Genomic DNA, 17,169 nt, shown 5'->3' with positions numbered 1-17,169 from the left:
AGACCCATACTCAAAGCTTTTGCAGTTGATAAGAAACTGCCAAAACTTGAACATCAATGGCATAATCTTCAAGAACTCACTGTTGCCATTATGTTATAAAGAGGAGGGAAAAGTAATATGAGGAACCCTGATTATGGAAAAAGGACAAAATAGGAGTCTGTCTAAATATAATGGAGCATTTCAATTCATTAATGTCACCTGACCTAAGCATAATAATATTTGAGGTCTTATTTACTTTTTCAATGTATTTACTGGACAGATAGAAATAAAGTATATACTATATCATTTGAGAAAAACACTTTATAACACTTGTGGATAAAATGGAAAAATTTTAGTATAATCAGATTGTTAGGTAAATTCATAGATTGTTAAACAACATCATACAAAGAATATTGATTAAAAGTTCTCTGTTAATCTGAACGATATCCTCAAAAGTGATTTCCTGGTGTTCTGTCACTGACCCTGGACTGAACATTTTTAATCAATGACTTGAAAGTATTGGTGGGTGTATTATGTGTGGATTACATAAAACTAGATAATAGAGAGAAAAGAGCAGAATCAACATCAAAGAGCATTTATTAAATATTTTACATGTGCCACACGCTGTGCTAAATGCTGGAGTTACGGAGGAAAACCAAATATTCTTCACTGTCAAGAATATTGAAATTGATCTGTCAGTAAGGTGGCTTAGGAGTCACCTGAGTCGTGAACAGCTGAGTTTGAATTATGTCTCACACTTACTATCTGTGTGAACCCCTGTAAGTCACTTTCAGTCTATAAGTTCTTTAAGCACATGCAAAATAAATACATGAAGAATTTTGTGGGGAGGAATGTACTATCAGCTGGGTTACCTAAAGAGGTTCAATAGAGCTGAGCTGAACTTTGAAAGGAACTAAAGATTCTATCAGTAAAGGATGGAACATAGATTAATATACTTATATGAGAAACAGCACACTCTAAGGTCCTTAGAGTGTTTCACTGGACCTTAGAGTGTTTAAATTGAAGTAATAGACAGGACTGAAAAATGAATTGAGACCAGATTATAAAGAGCTATAAATGTCAAGCATAAGAGTTTATATTTGACCCTGGAGATAACTGAGAGCCACTAGAATTTACTGAGTACAGGCATAGCATGGTCAGACCTATAATTTAGAAAGATCTTTGACAGCTATTTAGAGACTAGAGACTAATTATGAGAGTATTTCTGAGCAAAGGCTCTTTGGTTCTGAATTGAGGCAACAAATATGTGAATAGAGAGAAGGGTATGATGTTAAAGAGAGGAGTTACAAAAAATAAGACTTGGCAATTAAAATTTGAAGAGTTGAAGATGGATGACTCAAGGTTGTGAACCTAGGGGATTGAAAAAATGGTGGTATTTATGATTGAAATTGCTAATCTCAGAAGAGCAGTGGGATGTGGGGATAAAGATAATGATTTTTGTTGACATATGTTGAATTTGTAATGTCTATGCAACATCAAATTATACAAAAAAGAGATCTCTGGGTTAAAACCAACAGAAAGAAATTTAACAATCAAATCATAAAATTCATAGGTAAAATATATTGTATTTATAGACTTTCTCCAATGATTTTTGGTTGACCAAGAGGAAGAATAAAAGAAATTAGATAATGGGAAATGTCAGGGATGAGGTAGTGCAGATCAGAGATGTTGGAAAGACATCGATAGATACAAGAGATTTAAGGGAATAAGTAGCCAATAAAATGAAACAGAATCATTCATAACTAAATGTGCATCGGAACATAAATTAGTACAGAGTTTGGGAAGTGAGTTGAGGGAATAAAAGATGAAGCAAGAGACTGTAAATCATGATGAGGATAAAAATATCTTTAATTTGATTAAGAGAATGGGATAAGTAGGACAATCAATGTTGTGATACCAGATTTAAATTCCAAAAGTTAGATCTTGGATATAGTAAGATTCTGTGAGATATCTAAGGCATGACCTTGTGCAGGTATAGCTGAAATAGAGTAATGCAGAAATTGTTACAATTGATGTTGAGTAATTATTTAGTCCTGTTCTGCTTTGGAAAGAAATCTTTATTGGGGTATTGGGTGGGAATAATCATAAATTAAAAAAAAAGAGAAATTATAGTTTTGTGTTTTTTAAAGGACATCTACAAAAAATTTCCAGAAAGAGAAAGTAGCCTTTATTGAATATGTTTGAATGATATATGGTATCTTCTAGACTTCAGTTAAGGTGAAGATATAGGGAGAATGTTAGTTGAAAAGTTTTAGGATGAAGATGAATTTCTTGACAATAGAGGAGATACATTCCAGAGTTCCCAGTACAATTGACTGTACCCAATACACTAATTCCTTGAGGTTATTGACCTCCATAGATTATTTTGTGCAAGAACCAAGGTTTTGGGACTTGCATTGATGGAGGTGTGGGGAAATCATTGATGGCCTCCTTCTTCTAACTCATTTTCTATTAGGATTATATTTGGGAAGGTTTATAACAAATCATGTCCCCTCTCATCCCTTCCACAATATTTCTGAAATATGCCCTGAAAAAAATTCTGAGACTTCAGTCTCAGAATTGTCATAAAGGGAGAAAAATAGACATGCTACTGAAATCTTGTTCCATGCAATATTGTACATTTTTCCTTCATCCAACTCTACCTTGGGCATTAGTCTGTGAATTAAAGAAGACAGAGGGGCAGCTACGTGGTGCAGTGGATAAAGCAGCGGCCCTGGAGTCAGGAGTACCTGGGTTCAAATCTGGCCTCAGATACTTAATAATTACCTATCTGTGTGGCCTTGGGCAAGCCACTTAACCCCATTTGCCTTGCAAAAACCTAAAAAAAAATTAAGAGTACAGAAAGTAATTCATTTTTTTCACTGACTTCTTGGAATTATGATCACCATTAATTAAGGATATTGAATCTTGCTCTTTTTTTAGCATTTCTCTTTTATTTGGCTGCTTGATGGTAGATGAATAGGTAGATTGATGCTTGATTGGTAGAGTGCTGGACCAGGAGACAAGAACCGACTTCAAATCAAACTTAGACACTTATTAGCTACAAATGCCTAAGTCACTTAATTTTTCTCTGCCTTAATTTCCTTAACTGAAATGTAGGAATAAGAATGACACCTATCTCTCATAGTTTTTTTGTGAAAATCAAACAAGTTGTTTGTAAAGTTCCTAACATAGTTCATGGCACATAGTAGAGGCTTGATAAATTATTATTCTCTTTCTTTTACACACCCTCTTCTTTACTTACCCTTCTTTGATATCTCCTTTAAAAATCTGAGTTCATCACTGAGCTCCATAGGCCATAAAATCTTTGGATCACAGGATCTTCCATTACAGTTTGGGAGGAGAGCAAATAGAAAATCTTTCTGGACCAACATACATAGTAATAATTACATTTTTCTTTATTACCCTGTTTATATTCTCATTTGAATCACTTGGGAATTATGACTGAAAAGTTTATCGCATCTTTCTTATTATAATCTCAGATTTATAGTTTCAGCGCATGGTCCATATCTAATCTCTTCAAAATAAGTTCTGATAAAGTCTTTTGTATACGGGAGATGATGCCCCAAGTTGATGTCTTTATATATCTTCAATTCTGTATAACACAGTTACTTCTTCCTTAGGTTTTGTCACAAATTCAGAAATTTCTGCTTCCCACATAATTTCTTTTTTTCCCGTGAAAATCAGCTCCAAAATGATCTTTCCATTATTTTCTTTTTCTTCTGAAAGATTAGAGTCAAGTAAATAAGAATTTATTTTTGCCAGACATCATGCCAAGTATTAGGGGTTCAAAGAGAAGTGAGGGCAAACAGTTCTTGGTCACAAGAGACTCACATTCTTTTTTTTTTTTTTTTGTATTTCATACATTTGTTTTTCCAACTATATGCAATGGTAGTTTTTGCCATTTTTGGCAAGGCTTTGAGTTTTAGATTTTTCCCTCCCTCCTTTCCCTCCTGACAAAAACAATCTAAGTTCTATATTTATAATCATGCTAAATATATATCTATATTGATCATGTTATGAGAGAAGACTCATATCCAAAAGGAAGAAAGAAAATATTAGAGAGAAAAAATGACAATATGTAAAACAACTTTTAAAAATTGAAGATGATAAGCTTTGTTCTTTATTCAAACTCCACAGTTCCTTGTCTTGCCTTTAACTATTGTACTGCTGAAATGAACAGGTTCATCATGGCTGATCATCACTCAGTATTGTTGTTGTTCGTGTATATAATGTTCTTCTAGTTCTTCATTTCACTCAGCATCAATTCATTCAGGTCTTTCCAGGATTTTTTGAAATCCTATCCCTGTTGATTTCTTATAGTACAACAGTATTCCATCACATACATATACCACAATTTGTTCAGCCATTCCCCTAATTGATGGTTACCCCCTCCATTTCCAATTTTTTGTCACAATGAAAAGATTTATAATGAATATTCTTTTTCATGATCTCTTCAAGACACATACCCAGTAGTGGATCAAAGAAGGGTATGCACATTCTTTTTTTTTTAAGGTTTTTGCAAGGCAAATGGGGTTAAGTGGCTTGCCCAAGGCCACACAGCTAGGTAATTATTAAGTGTCTGAGGCTGGAATTGAACCCAGGTACTCCTGACTCCAGGGCTGGTGCTTTATCCACTACACCACCTAGCCGCCCCAAGGTATGCACATTCTTAATGTGTTTGGGGTATAATTTCAGATTGTTCTCCAGAAAGGTTAGATCAGCTTATAATTCCACCAAAAGAAAAAAGAATTAATATCCCACTTTTCCCATATCCCCTCCAATAATGAGTATTTTCCTTTCTAGTCATCTTGGCCAATCTGAGAGGTAGGAGGTGGTAAGGAAGCTTAATTGTAATGATGGAAACAACATATTAACAGTAATGCATAAACCATAAACAAGACATAAATATGAATAAAAATGAAGCCATCCCAGAGGGAAGGCCTACCATGAGGAGAATTTCAGAGAATAACAGATATATGGAACAATCAGTGCAAATGCTTGGAGGGTATTAAAAGTCAAAGAGGAGATTTTATTTATGAGGGGCAAAGTAGGGAACCAAAGAAATTTATTATTAGAAGAGTGATAGGAACAGACCTGTACTTTAGAAAGATTAATTTGATAGCTGAATAGGGAAGGGATGAAAAAGATAATTAAAATTGGGAGTGCAATCAGAATATTATTGCATTAATTCAGGTTGGGAGGTGATGATGTCATTCACTAAGGTGGTGGCAGTGTCAAAGAAGAAAAAGGTCTTTCTAACATCTATTTGATGGTCTGGGAGACAGGGACTGGGATTAGGGTGATGCCCTAGATAGTCATGGTAAAGTTAGAAATGGTGGAGGAATTTATGAAGAAGGATGTTGGGTTTTGAATATGCTGACTTTAAGTCTATGGGACATCCAGTTCTAGATGTCCAGAAGTCAGATGGAGATTGGAGACTGGAGGTTAAGAAAGAGGTTAGGGCTAGATATATAATACTGATAATATCAAATAGATTACAATTGAATGTTTGAGAACTAGTGAAATAATATAGAGATGAAAATAATAAAGAGGAAGATGTGGACCTAGGACAGAGTCTTAAGAAGCATCCACATATTTTAACTGTGACCTAGTTGAAGATTCAGAATAGAAAGATAGGAGAACCAGAAGAGAGGAAGCTCCTGAACACTTAGAGAGAAGAGAGTATTAAGGGAAAGAGAGTGATTTCCAGTGTCAAAAGGAAAAGAAAGATAAAAAAATAAAGATTGAGAAAATCTGGCAATTAAGAAATCAGTGTTAACTTTGGAGACAATAGTTGTAATTGAATGAAGGTGGAAGGTGGACTGAAGAGAGTTAAGAAGAGGGTAAGAGGAAAGGAAGTAAATGAAAGATGAAAGACAAAATGCTGGATTAAATGAGTTACTTCACCTCTCAGAGAACTGACGTCTTCAGTCTTCAAATTACTTGGTCATGGTTTCAGTACTGACCTCATAGAATTGCTTTGGGGAAAGCTATGTAGAATTTTATGTAAATTAGCAATTTCAAAATTATAATATGCTATATAAATATGAATAATAATGATGATAGTAATATTTGAGATATTAATATATTACTTAATAATAGTTACATTAACATAAGATATTATGAATATAATCAGATATGTCAGTATAATGTTAATATTGCTTTTATAGTAATTATTACTGTAACCATCATCACCATGATTATTATCCACATTTATATAACACTTTACAATTTGCAAAATACCAATGTATATAACATATTATAAAAATGTCATCTGTTATTACTATTGCTATGAAGTATGAGAGCAGAGTTTCATCTTCCATAGTGAAACTTTCAACTGAAAAAAATCTCATCAGAAATAAATGGAAGGTTTATTTTTATAATTAATATGTTTATCAATCCAAATCTCCTGCTGCAGTTTGATGATGGAATACAGGCAGGAATATGAAATTTTATGAGTTCAGGAATAACCTTCATTATAAGATTTTCATAGACTCATAAACCATCAGGATACTGTATCATGCAGATCCTATCTGTTGTATAATAAATCAAAAGGCTTCCCATCAGTTTGGACCTCTGTATGTAAGTGTCTTTAGTGGTGTTTCATTCCATATAGCTTTACATTCATCAGAGAATTGAAAGCCAATGATTGATTTTTAACGGGAATCCATTGAACAGATTTAAGATTCTATGCTGTTCCCCTTAATTAAACTGCTTTATTATCCATTCTCTTCCTGCACACAGTAGGTTGGATACCATTGGGCTTTGGCAGAGTAAATGATTAGAAAGGAAGTGCTGACACAAAGCACTTTAAACAGCAGGAAAACAATTATTAACCAACTAAAATACAGTATGTTAGGGAAGAGTAGTGAAAAGTGAGAATTGTTCAAAACATCTTCCTTTAAAGTAACAACACAGTGTGATCTGGTGGTGATGTGTGAGCTACCCAAATTGGTTGTTTGGAGTTATCTCTTAATTTTAAAACTACATTTCTTCAATAAAAATAAATGTCTTGATTTTTCCCCAAATAGCAAGCTATGTACAATCAGAAAAACGACATATGCTATGGTAGTACATTGCAGTAGAAATCACACTTAATTGGGTTTGGGAACGTAGATACTATGTCTACAGTGCCAAACAGAATCAATCAAAACACAGTAAATACTCAGGCGAACTCTAGAAAAAACTTCAAAGTAGAAAGATTTATTTTCTATAGCGAAAAAAAGGAGTCATTTGCCCTCTCACATACATCCACTGGGCCATTGCTGAGGTCTTAGCCATCATTAGGTAGTGTCCCAAGCTCTAAATCTGTCTCCCCATTTTAAATTAATTCCAATTTTACCATATTATGTCTAATTTACACAGGCTCCAGGTTTGAGTTAATCTCTAAAAATAATAACAAACAATAATAGGAAACATTTATAAAGCAATTATTCTATACTAGGTGATTTGCAATTAATTTCTCATTTGCAACAATTCTGGAGTACTGTCATCTCAATTTTATAGATGAGGAAACTGAGGAAAACAGAGGGTAAATGACTTACACAGGAACACATAACTAGTAAATTTCTGAGATAGATTTAAACTCAAATCTTCCTGGCTCAAAGCTCAGAGCTCTATTCACTTACTGTGCCACCTAGCTACCCAGTTGGTTCGAAATATGAAATTAGTGGATTAATGTGTTTTCCCTTCCACAGCTAGTGTCATTAAAAAAAGGAATGTGAATAAAACACAAACATAAATATTCCACAGTTGTGGAAAACCACCCAAACAATTTGTCCTGTTGTTTTCTAACCCAGCTCTGGCCGCCATCTTTGTGGATAGAAATTCCTGTGAAGAAGGGATCTCCTTTCCTTCTCACCATCATCAACATTACTAAATGTCATACAGCCCTTTTCCAGCTGTTAACATCTCCCGGATCACCATTCCTGTTCCTCATGGTCATCAATTATCCATAAAAGTAACTCCTAAGGAAGAAGGACTAGCCAACCCTATGAATTGTCAACCAATTGCTTCACACAGGGTAGACAATAGATCCTACGTGCAGTTACTCTGAGTGAGGCATATGGTAGGCAAGTCAAACCACCAACACCAAATGATTCCCATTTCCCCCCAATACTTTCTAAAATTATTATCCAATTTTATTTTAATTTATGGAATAAAATAAGTATTTCCAAACCATAGTACAATAAAAAAAGATTATTGCACATGAAACTGCAAATTCACTATGCACAACTTGCTAATCCTTTCAAATATATAACTAATTTATGTAATATTTTTCTTACCTCTACCCCCCAAAGATGACTGCCCTTAGAAACAAATAAATGCATATACATATATATATATATAACATATATATATATATATATATGTAAAACATATATATATATGGAAAACTAATCTATGCATACTTTTATCAGTTCCTTAATTAGATGCAAATAACCTCTTTCTTTTATAAAGAACTACATTCTTTTTTAAAGTTTTTTTTGGCAAGGCAATGGGATTAAATGACCTGCCCAAGTTCACACAGCTAGGTAATTATTGAGTGTCTGAAGTTAGATTTGAACTCAGGCCTCCTGACTCCAGGGCTGGTGCCCTATCCACTATGCCACTTAGCTACCCCAAGAACTATATTCTTTATAGTCATTTTGGACATTTATTCAAAATTATTCTTTTTTGTTTTTTGGGAGGGTCCAAGCAGTTTTATTTTGATCATTCTGTGGTGGTGTGCAAAAACACTAGGAGAGCAAGTAAATAAATGTGGGTTAGGAGCATAATTGATATTTATGTCTGCCAGTATTTTAGCTGACTTTCCCATGATAGCTTCTAGATGTTCTAGGTCCACATGGTCTTTCTGCCTCAGCCTCCCTACTGACACTTGACAAAGCCTTTCAGATCTTCCAGGAAGTTGATGTATTCCTGGTGTTCAAGGGCTGTGCTGAGCTCAGTGAGTTCATCTGCAAATGTGTTGTCCACCCTTCGGCCAGCCAGGAAGTCCATCAGGTGGTCATGCAGGGCCCAGTCCAAGGAATCTGTGTTCAATGTGTAGTTGGTATCCTTCCAGTCAGATTCACTGGTGGGTTGAAAACTCACTTCCCGGATGGAGAACATGTCACTCTCATCCTCTTCTTCCTGTGCAACTTCATCCTCTGGATAGTGGCAGTCCAAGACAAGGGCCTTCTTGGTATTGTCCTTCACAACTTCTACCACAAAGTTTGGGGTTGACGTAAGTTCAGGCTTTTGCTGTTCTTGGGCTTTCTGTCCCTCTGGTGGCTCATCATCAAAGGTCAGCAGGATACTGTTGTTAATATTGAATGTGACTGTGATCCTCTCCCCAGCTAATCTCTGGACTAGCTTGGCTTCTGTTCCTTGTACATCCAGTTCCCAATCTCCGGACATCTTGGGGAGAGATTTGTGTTTCTGGATTTTCCTCTCCTCTTTACTTTCAACTGTCAGAAATTCAGCAAAGACCTTGTCTCCCTCGGTGTGGAGGCCCCCGCACTTGCACGAACAGAGCCCGGGCGTGCTCCGGGGCGGCTGTTGGAGGCGCTGACGCGCGGGGCCCGGCCCGCTGGTCACTCCTGCCAGGAGGCCACAGCGTTGGGAGGGCGGCCGGGCGCAGGGTCCGGGCCGCGGGGCGCAGCAGCAGAGTAGCAGCAGTGGGGCCATGACCGAGACCCTCGCCGGGGGCGGGGACTCAAAATTATTCTTAAAACAATTTTGTTGTTACTATATAGAATTGTTTCTTGGTTCTGTTCATTTCACTCTTTATTTGTTCATGCAACTATTTCTATATTTTTCTAAAATCTTTGAGTTCATCATTTCTTGAAATATAATACTATTCCATCACAATCATATACCACAACTTAAGTAGTCATTTCTCAATGAATAGAGAGTCCTGCAATTTTGAGTTCTTTGCTGGAGGTCTAGAAAACTACTATAAATATTCTAGAACACAAGAGATCTTTTTCCTTTTCCCCTAATTATCTTTGGAAACAGAGTAAATAGTGTTATTACTGGGTCAAAGGGTATATAGGCAGTTTATGAACATGGCTCCAGATTGCTTTCCAAAATGGTTGAATCAGTTCACAATTCCACTAACAAAGAATTGATGTTCTAATTTTTTTCACATCTCCTCCAACATTTGTTAGAATTCCCCTTCTATCATTTTAGCCAATATGGTAGGTATATATGCTGATGGAGTTGACCCAAGACACTGAATCTAAGAGCCTTGGAAATAGCAACACTTTCAACCCAAAGGCATCATACAACAACCTAGAAATTAAGCCATGTGAAGATGCAATTAGACAGACTTCTGAAGATGCTACAGCACAAACTAATAAAAACCTCAGAAAAGTAAGTTTTTTTCCACCAAATCCTTTGCTATATTATATATTTCAATGATCAAACCATATAATTTTCATCAGTAGAAATGAAATTAAAAAGAAATTAATATTGGACCTTTAAGATTCTGGAACCTTTCCATCTTACAGCTGAAATCTTCAATATGTGTTTTTCTATTAAAATATGAGAATCTTGAGAACAGTAACTATCATACTTTCCTATTTATATTGTAAGTTTAGCATTATACTTTACATATGATAATTGCTTATTAATTAGTTTTTCTTCACCTATATTTAGATACAGATTGATGTTGATTTTTAGATATAAAGATATGGTTCTGGGTCTTCCAATCCCAGGATGAACACTGAACTTTTTTCTTTTTCTTTTTTTTTCAACAAAACTTTTATTTTGTTTTTTCCCATGACATTAAAGATATTTACCAACATTCATCCTTTTGCAAGCTTCTCAGTTCCACATTTTTCTTCCCACCATCCCTTCCCTCCCCCCATCCTTATGACATTCTGATATAATCATGTTTAACATATTTACATATTAGTCATTTTGTTAAAAAAAAGAATTAGAGTTAATGAGGGAAAATGAGAGAGAGAGAAGAAACAACATGAAAGAAGTCTTAAAAATGAACAAAATATGCTTTCCTCTCCATTCAAACTCTATAGTGTCTTCTCTGGATATGGATGGCATTTTCCATAACAGGTTTCTCAGGATTGTCCTTGACAAATGAAGTGAGAGAAACTGCTTCCAAACATAGCTGACCATCTCACATTGTTGATATTAATTGGTACAAAGTTCTCCTGTTCTGCTCATTTCACTTAGCATCATTTCATGCAAATTCCAGTTTTTTTGCTAAAATTCAACCACTATGCCCATCAATTGGTGAATGGCTAAACAATTTATGGTACATGAATACTATGGAATATTATTGTTCTATAAGAAATCATAAATGGTTGGACTCTAGCAAAGCATGGAATGACTTACTGGATCTGATTCAGAGAGATGGGAGTTGAAGTAAGAGAAAAATGAACATATTAACAACAACATTGTGAGATGATCCACCCTGATGGAAGCAGCTACTCTCAGCAGTTCAGAGAGCTAGGACAACCATATTATACCAGCTATGGACAATGTTATCCCAATCCAGAGGAAGAAAAACAAAACAAAACAAAATAAAAATACCAAAAAAAAAAATCCCTGCAGAATTGGATGAACACTTTATAAAAATTATCACATTTGTATCTCCCTTAATCCTAATTCTTCATACCAAAAATGACTAATCTGTAAACATATTTATCAAAAATATATATGTACAATGCTAATTTGACTGTTCACCACTGGGGGGGGGGAATTGGGAAGGAAAGGTGGAAAAAATTTGTAACCTAAAAATATACATGTGCATATGGATGAAAAAAATAAATTAATTTTTAAAATAAAATTTAAAATTCAACCCCATGATTTCTTGCATGCTAATAGTACTCTATAGCTTTCAAATACCATAACTTGTTCAGCTATGCCCAATTGAAAGGAATTGCTTCAATTTACAATTCTTTGCCACTACATAGAGGAAGACATAGTGAAGAATTAGCTATTTTGAGACTCTCTGCTTGTTCTGTTATAAATATTTTTAAAATATGTCTTTCTCCCTTTTTATAATCTCTTTGAGATATAGATGTAGTAGTAGTAGTATTGTTGGATCAAAGGGTATACACAGTTTTATTGCCCTTTGGGTATAGTTCTAAATTGCTCTCTAGAATGGTTGGATTGGCTCACAATTCCACCAACAGTGAGTGCTGAACTCTCATTGGCTAATTTCTTTCTCTGTCTCTCTGTCTCTAGCTATCCATTTATCTATCTATCTTTCTATCTATCTCCATCTCTCCATCTCATTCTCTATCTCTCTGTCTCTCTCTTTGTCCAGCTCTTTGACTGTGTATATTCCTCTATCTTTCTCTCTCATTCTTTGTCTGTCTCTCCTTTCTCTACCCTCTTTTTTTTCAGATTTTTTTTTTTGGCAAGGCAATGGGGTTAAGTGGGTTGGCCAAGGTCACACAGCCAGGTGATTATTAAGTGTCTGAGGTTGGATTTGAACTCCTGACTCCAGGGCCGGTGCTCTATCCACTGCGCCACCTAGCTGACCCTACCCTCTTTTTTTCAATGGCAATCCAGCAGCTTTTTTCTACAATATTATCAGAAATTGCCCAAAACTACGACACTCTCCTCCCCAATACCTCATTTTTCTTAGTACTATTCCTCAACCCAGGGTTTTCTTTGCCCCTTCCCTTCTAAGCACATAGATTACACAATTTACTATTAATAACCATATGACATATTGACACAAAGAATAAAAAAAATTCACAATTATATATTAAAAAGAAACTGCATCCAATAGCAGGTTGAAGAAATGTCATAGTTGGAGTTGACTTTTCAGTTTCTTCTCCATACTTTCTCCTTCTCAGGGAAAGGAAATGAGGTTTAGAACCTGGGTGGCAACTGTGCTGATTTCTTTCCTGAGAGAGCAGGATAGAACTTCGTCAACTTGATGGACTCTTTATACTCTCTCTGTACTTGGCATCTAATCATGCCTGATCTAATCACAACTAGATTATTTGATTCAGTCATTCTCTGTCTCCTTTATTTCTTTTCTAACCCACTACTATTATAGTTAGCAGCTCATGTTTGGTCTTGATACTTATTGCCTCTGGGTTTTTTTTGTTTGTTTGTTTTTGTATTAACAGCTCCTTGAATGCAATACCTTTACCACATAATAGAGAGTCTCAAGATAGTTAATTCTTCACCATCTCTTCCTCTGTGTAGGCAAAAGACCTTAACAGAAGTCTCTTCAAGACCAATGGTCAGAGAAATTCAATGATATTAGCTCAACACATTAATTCACCAAGTACCTATGACCTTTGGTCTTAACAAATTCTCTGTGATCTTTAGCCTTCTATTTTCATTATGAGCCTGAAGGCCCAGGCTTATACTTTATCTTTTTAAAAGTCCTACCTCTATTGATGTATAGTTAAGTCCCAATTAGTGTGAATAATAAATCCAGTGAAATGACTGAAATATTCTAATTTATGCACATTGCTTCTATTAACAGTTCATATAATTATAACTTTGAATAATGCTAATACTGTGATCACTTCTAGGAAGTAAGTAACCACACTAATAAGGATATAGCTTTATTTTTGAAACTTTTTATTTATTTTCCTCATGATGCTTTTTGTCCTTCATTCTTGAAGAAGACTATGACACCAGGAAGGTGAAGCCATGAGAAGCTCATGAATTGGATTTCGGTAAGTCACAAGGCTTACTTTCTTACTTTCCAGAGTCATCTAGATCCAGTGGTCAGATATGAAACAAGAGGAATGGAAATGATCATGGTTTTGAGACAGTCAGGATTAAGTGACCCATCCAAGGTCACACAACTAATAAATCTGAGTCCAGATTTGAACTCCTATTTTCCTAGAATCCTGACTTCAAGGTCAGCTATCACTTCATTGTTCTTTTTCTATGTATAGTAAATAGAACAAAAGAAATATTAATGAGATAATGTGATCCTCCTGAGAGCCCATCTGGAAGTTTTTACCAGATAATAAATAAGACAAGATCTTTACCTTAGCATAGCTTCTTCATATAAAATTTAATATGATTTTCCATTTCTCTTAAAGCTGAAATAACTATAGAAAAAAAGATATGAATTTGGAGGCAGAAAATATGTGTACTAAGCCTAGTTCAGTATTTTAATACATGTGAGTAATTAGAAAATATATCTTTTTCTCTCCAGTTTTCAATTTCTAATTTTTACACTGAAGGGTATTGGTTTGATAATTTCTAAGGTATCTGTCAGTCATGAATTCTATTATCTTAGGAAATTAGCATTTACATTATGAATATGTATTGGAGGTTTTGTTGCTGCCTTTCAAGCATAAAGAATAATATAGGTATTTGTTAAAAATACTTTGTTTCTTCAAATATCATTTATGCTTTTAGGAAATCTCTATTAGGCATCTTTCAGCATAACATCTCTGTTCCAAAAATGGAGATTTGTGATATTCTCTGGACAAAATCATACTTAATTTTTAAAATTTATATAATTAAACAAGCATTTCTATAAGTTTGTATAATAAATCAAATCTTAATACATTAAATGAGATAGGGGCCTGTGCTGGAAATGTCATTGGATAAGTGTCTGAAATGCTTGTACTCTAGTCCTGGTTCTGATATCCATTTGTTCCATAACCTTGGGGTAAGTCAAAATACATCTAGCCCTTAGTTTGCCATCTACAAAAAGAGGTACTATAAATAAATGATATATGAAATCCTTTTCTGGTTCATTGTATAACATATTATACATATGATATATACATTAGATATTTTCTTTTTTATTCCTCACAATTATCAAGTATTCTTATGCTAGTTACTCAAACTGAGTACCTATGCTCTACATTTCAGACTAGAAATTTGAACATAGGTTAGATGTCAAATATATTACTAAACTTTAACACAGGAATTGCTATTCCAAACCAGAGTGCCCATCACCTCTTCCCTTTACTTTTATTTCCAAAAAATGAGTCTTTTGCTCTTCCTAAGTGTGTGGTGACTGATCTAACCTAAAAGCGCAGTCTATTACCTTATTATCCATGCCACCAAAATATTAACTAGCTTATAACAATATATAAACTTCACTTATGAGGAAATTGATATTAATGGCCAAATTCCTTTTGATTGCAACTCTGAAACAGTTGTGGCAATGTTAGTAGGATAAAAAAGATACATCTTCCTTTCCTAAATAAAAGAAAACAATAGAAAATATTTTCCAAATTTAAAAAGATAATTGAAAATTGTATCTAATACAGTAGGTATAAAAATGTAAAACAAACAAATGAAAAAGTCTAAAAGAAGAGAAAACACATCCCACACAATACTGAATTTGACATTGACTTGAACAAATAGTTATGAGAAATAGATACATACTATGAAACATTTTCTTAGACATCCAGTTTTGATATGTTCACATTGACAGTATTTGTATAAGTTGTCATGCCAATAAACTGATTGAAATTGAAATTTATCCCACTTTGGTGGTGGTTGGATCACTTTTCACTAGAAGTGAAGGAAGGAATTAGAAACAGTAGGGAGCTATATGAAAAATTTACCATGTTCATGAACAAATCGTCTCATAGAGTCTGAAATCAGGGTTTCATACTTTGTTCCTTTCAAGGTGCAAAGTTGTTTTTTTTTCTTGGCACCATGCCTAGAATGTTCCAGAATTCATCCAGGCTGAGGGAAAAAAACTATTTAGCAACTCAGCTAGTGGTAGAAATTGTGTAAATAATAACATTCGATTGCATGATCAGAAACATGTTCTAAATACCATTGCTGTCTGGAGAAACACTAGTGTTATTACTAGTATATTAAAATTGTCTAAACTGAGTTCTATGTAATGCCAGGAAATGTATGCTATGAATAGAAAGGAAGATGATTCAATTTGTCTCTGAATTATTTTTAAACATTTACTGATGCAGTTCATTTTAATATCACAATTATTTTTATATATTACCCTTCTGGTGGAAACTTCTTTATTAATAAAGAAAAACAAATCAGCAAAAACACTTGCAATAATGATCACTTCTGACAACATAGACAAAATGTTTTCCAGAATGAATATTATTTATTCAGATACTCAAAGTTCATACTCCTTTTAGTGATCTTTTCATTTGCCTTTAATATGCCTATGCATATTCCTTGAATTCTATTAATTTCACTCTTAATGTTACTCTACCTTTGTTCATCATGTTTCTTTGAATTCTTAAAGTAAATAAAGGTAGTCTGATATGAGCTATTTTAATGCATTTATGATGTCTGCTAACCCCCATATTTTTCTAGAAGTTCACCATATGGGTATTTAAAATATATTTTTAGATTTTTGTCAGGAATCAATGTCCAGCTTATTGACCTAGAATGTAAATTTTCCATTCTCCCATCTTTAAAACAATGATATAGTGTTTACCCTTCCCTAACACTGATATAAGATTATCAATTTCTATGATCTCTTAAAGATCACTGACAGGGACTCAGGCATCAGATTCACCATGTCTTTGTTTCCAAGACTAATTTATCTGTGTTTAGTGACTTGAACTCCTATTGTCTCCCTACTTATACATATATCATCCTAGAAACCAATGCTGTTCTAGCTTCTTTTTTAAGATCAAAGGACATTCTCCTTGATGTGATGTGTCACAAAAAAAAAAAAGAAATAACTGGGACATTTGCATCCTTCATTTTATGCTGTCATCATTCCTGCTAGGAGTGTCTTTCCCTCTTTTTTTAATTTTCCACTCAAGATAGTTTAAAACAGGGGAGGCTAGGTGGCATAGTGGATAAAGCACCAGCCCTGGAGTCAGGAGTACCTGGGTTCAAATCCGGTCTCAGATACTTAATAATTACCTAGCTGGGTGGCCTTGGGCAAGCCACTTAACCCCATTGCCTTGCAGAAACTAAAAAAAAATGCAAATCCTATTTTTTTCCTATATCTACCTTTCCTTGAAAACTTTATTAGACAGTAAATATTCTTCCTCTGCTACTTATCCTTGATTCCATCTTAGACAGAAGTCTTTTCAGAAATGGCTAACATTTATGTAGTGCTGGCACTGAGGTATTTTCCAGAATGTTATCTCTTTTTGTCCTCAGAACTAAGTCAAGGTATGTACTGTTTTTAATCTCTATTTTTATAGATGAAGAAATAAAGGTTAAATGACTTTCTCAGATTCACAGTCACTAAATATCTGAAGCTGACTTTGAACA

The 17,169-nt window shown here is 34.5% G+C and overlaps 1 pseudogene; it reads right to left on the bottom strand.

Annotated features, from left to right (window-relative positions):
* Positions 1–8,775: 8,775 nt before the first annotated feature.
* LOC141502317 (complement component 1 Q subcomponent-binding protein, mitochondrial pseudogene) lies at positions 8,776–9,672 on the bottom strand (annotated as a pseudogene).
* Between the last annotated feature and the right edge of the window lie 7,497 nt (positions 9,673–17,169).

Source organism: Macrotis lagotis, chromosome X (assembly GCF_037893015.1).
Source record: "Macrotis lagotis isolate mMagLag1 chromosome X, bilby.v1.9.chrom.fasta, whole genome shotgun sequence".
In the NCBI taxonomy this organism is placed as follows: domain Eukaryota; kingdom Metazoa; phylum Chordata; class Mammalia; order Peramelemorphia; family Peramelidae; genus Macrotis; species Macrotis lagotis.
This window is presented reverse-complemented; position numbering and strand designations above follow the sequence as displayed.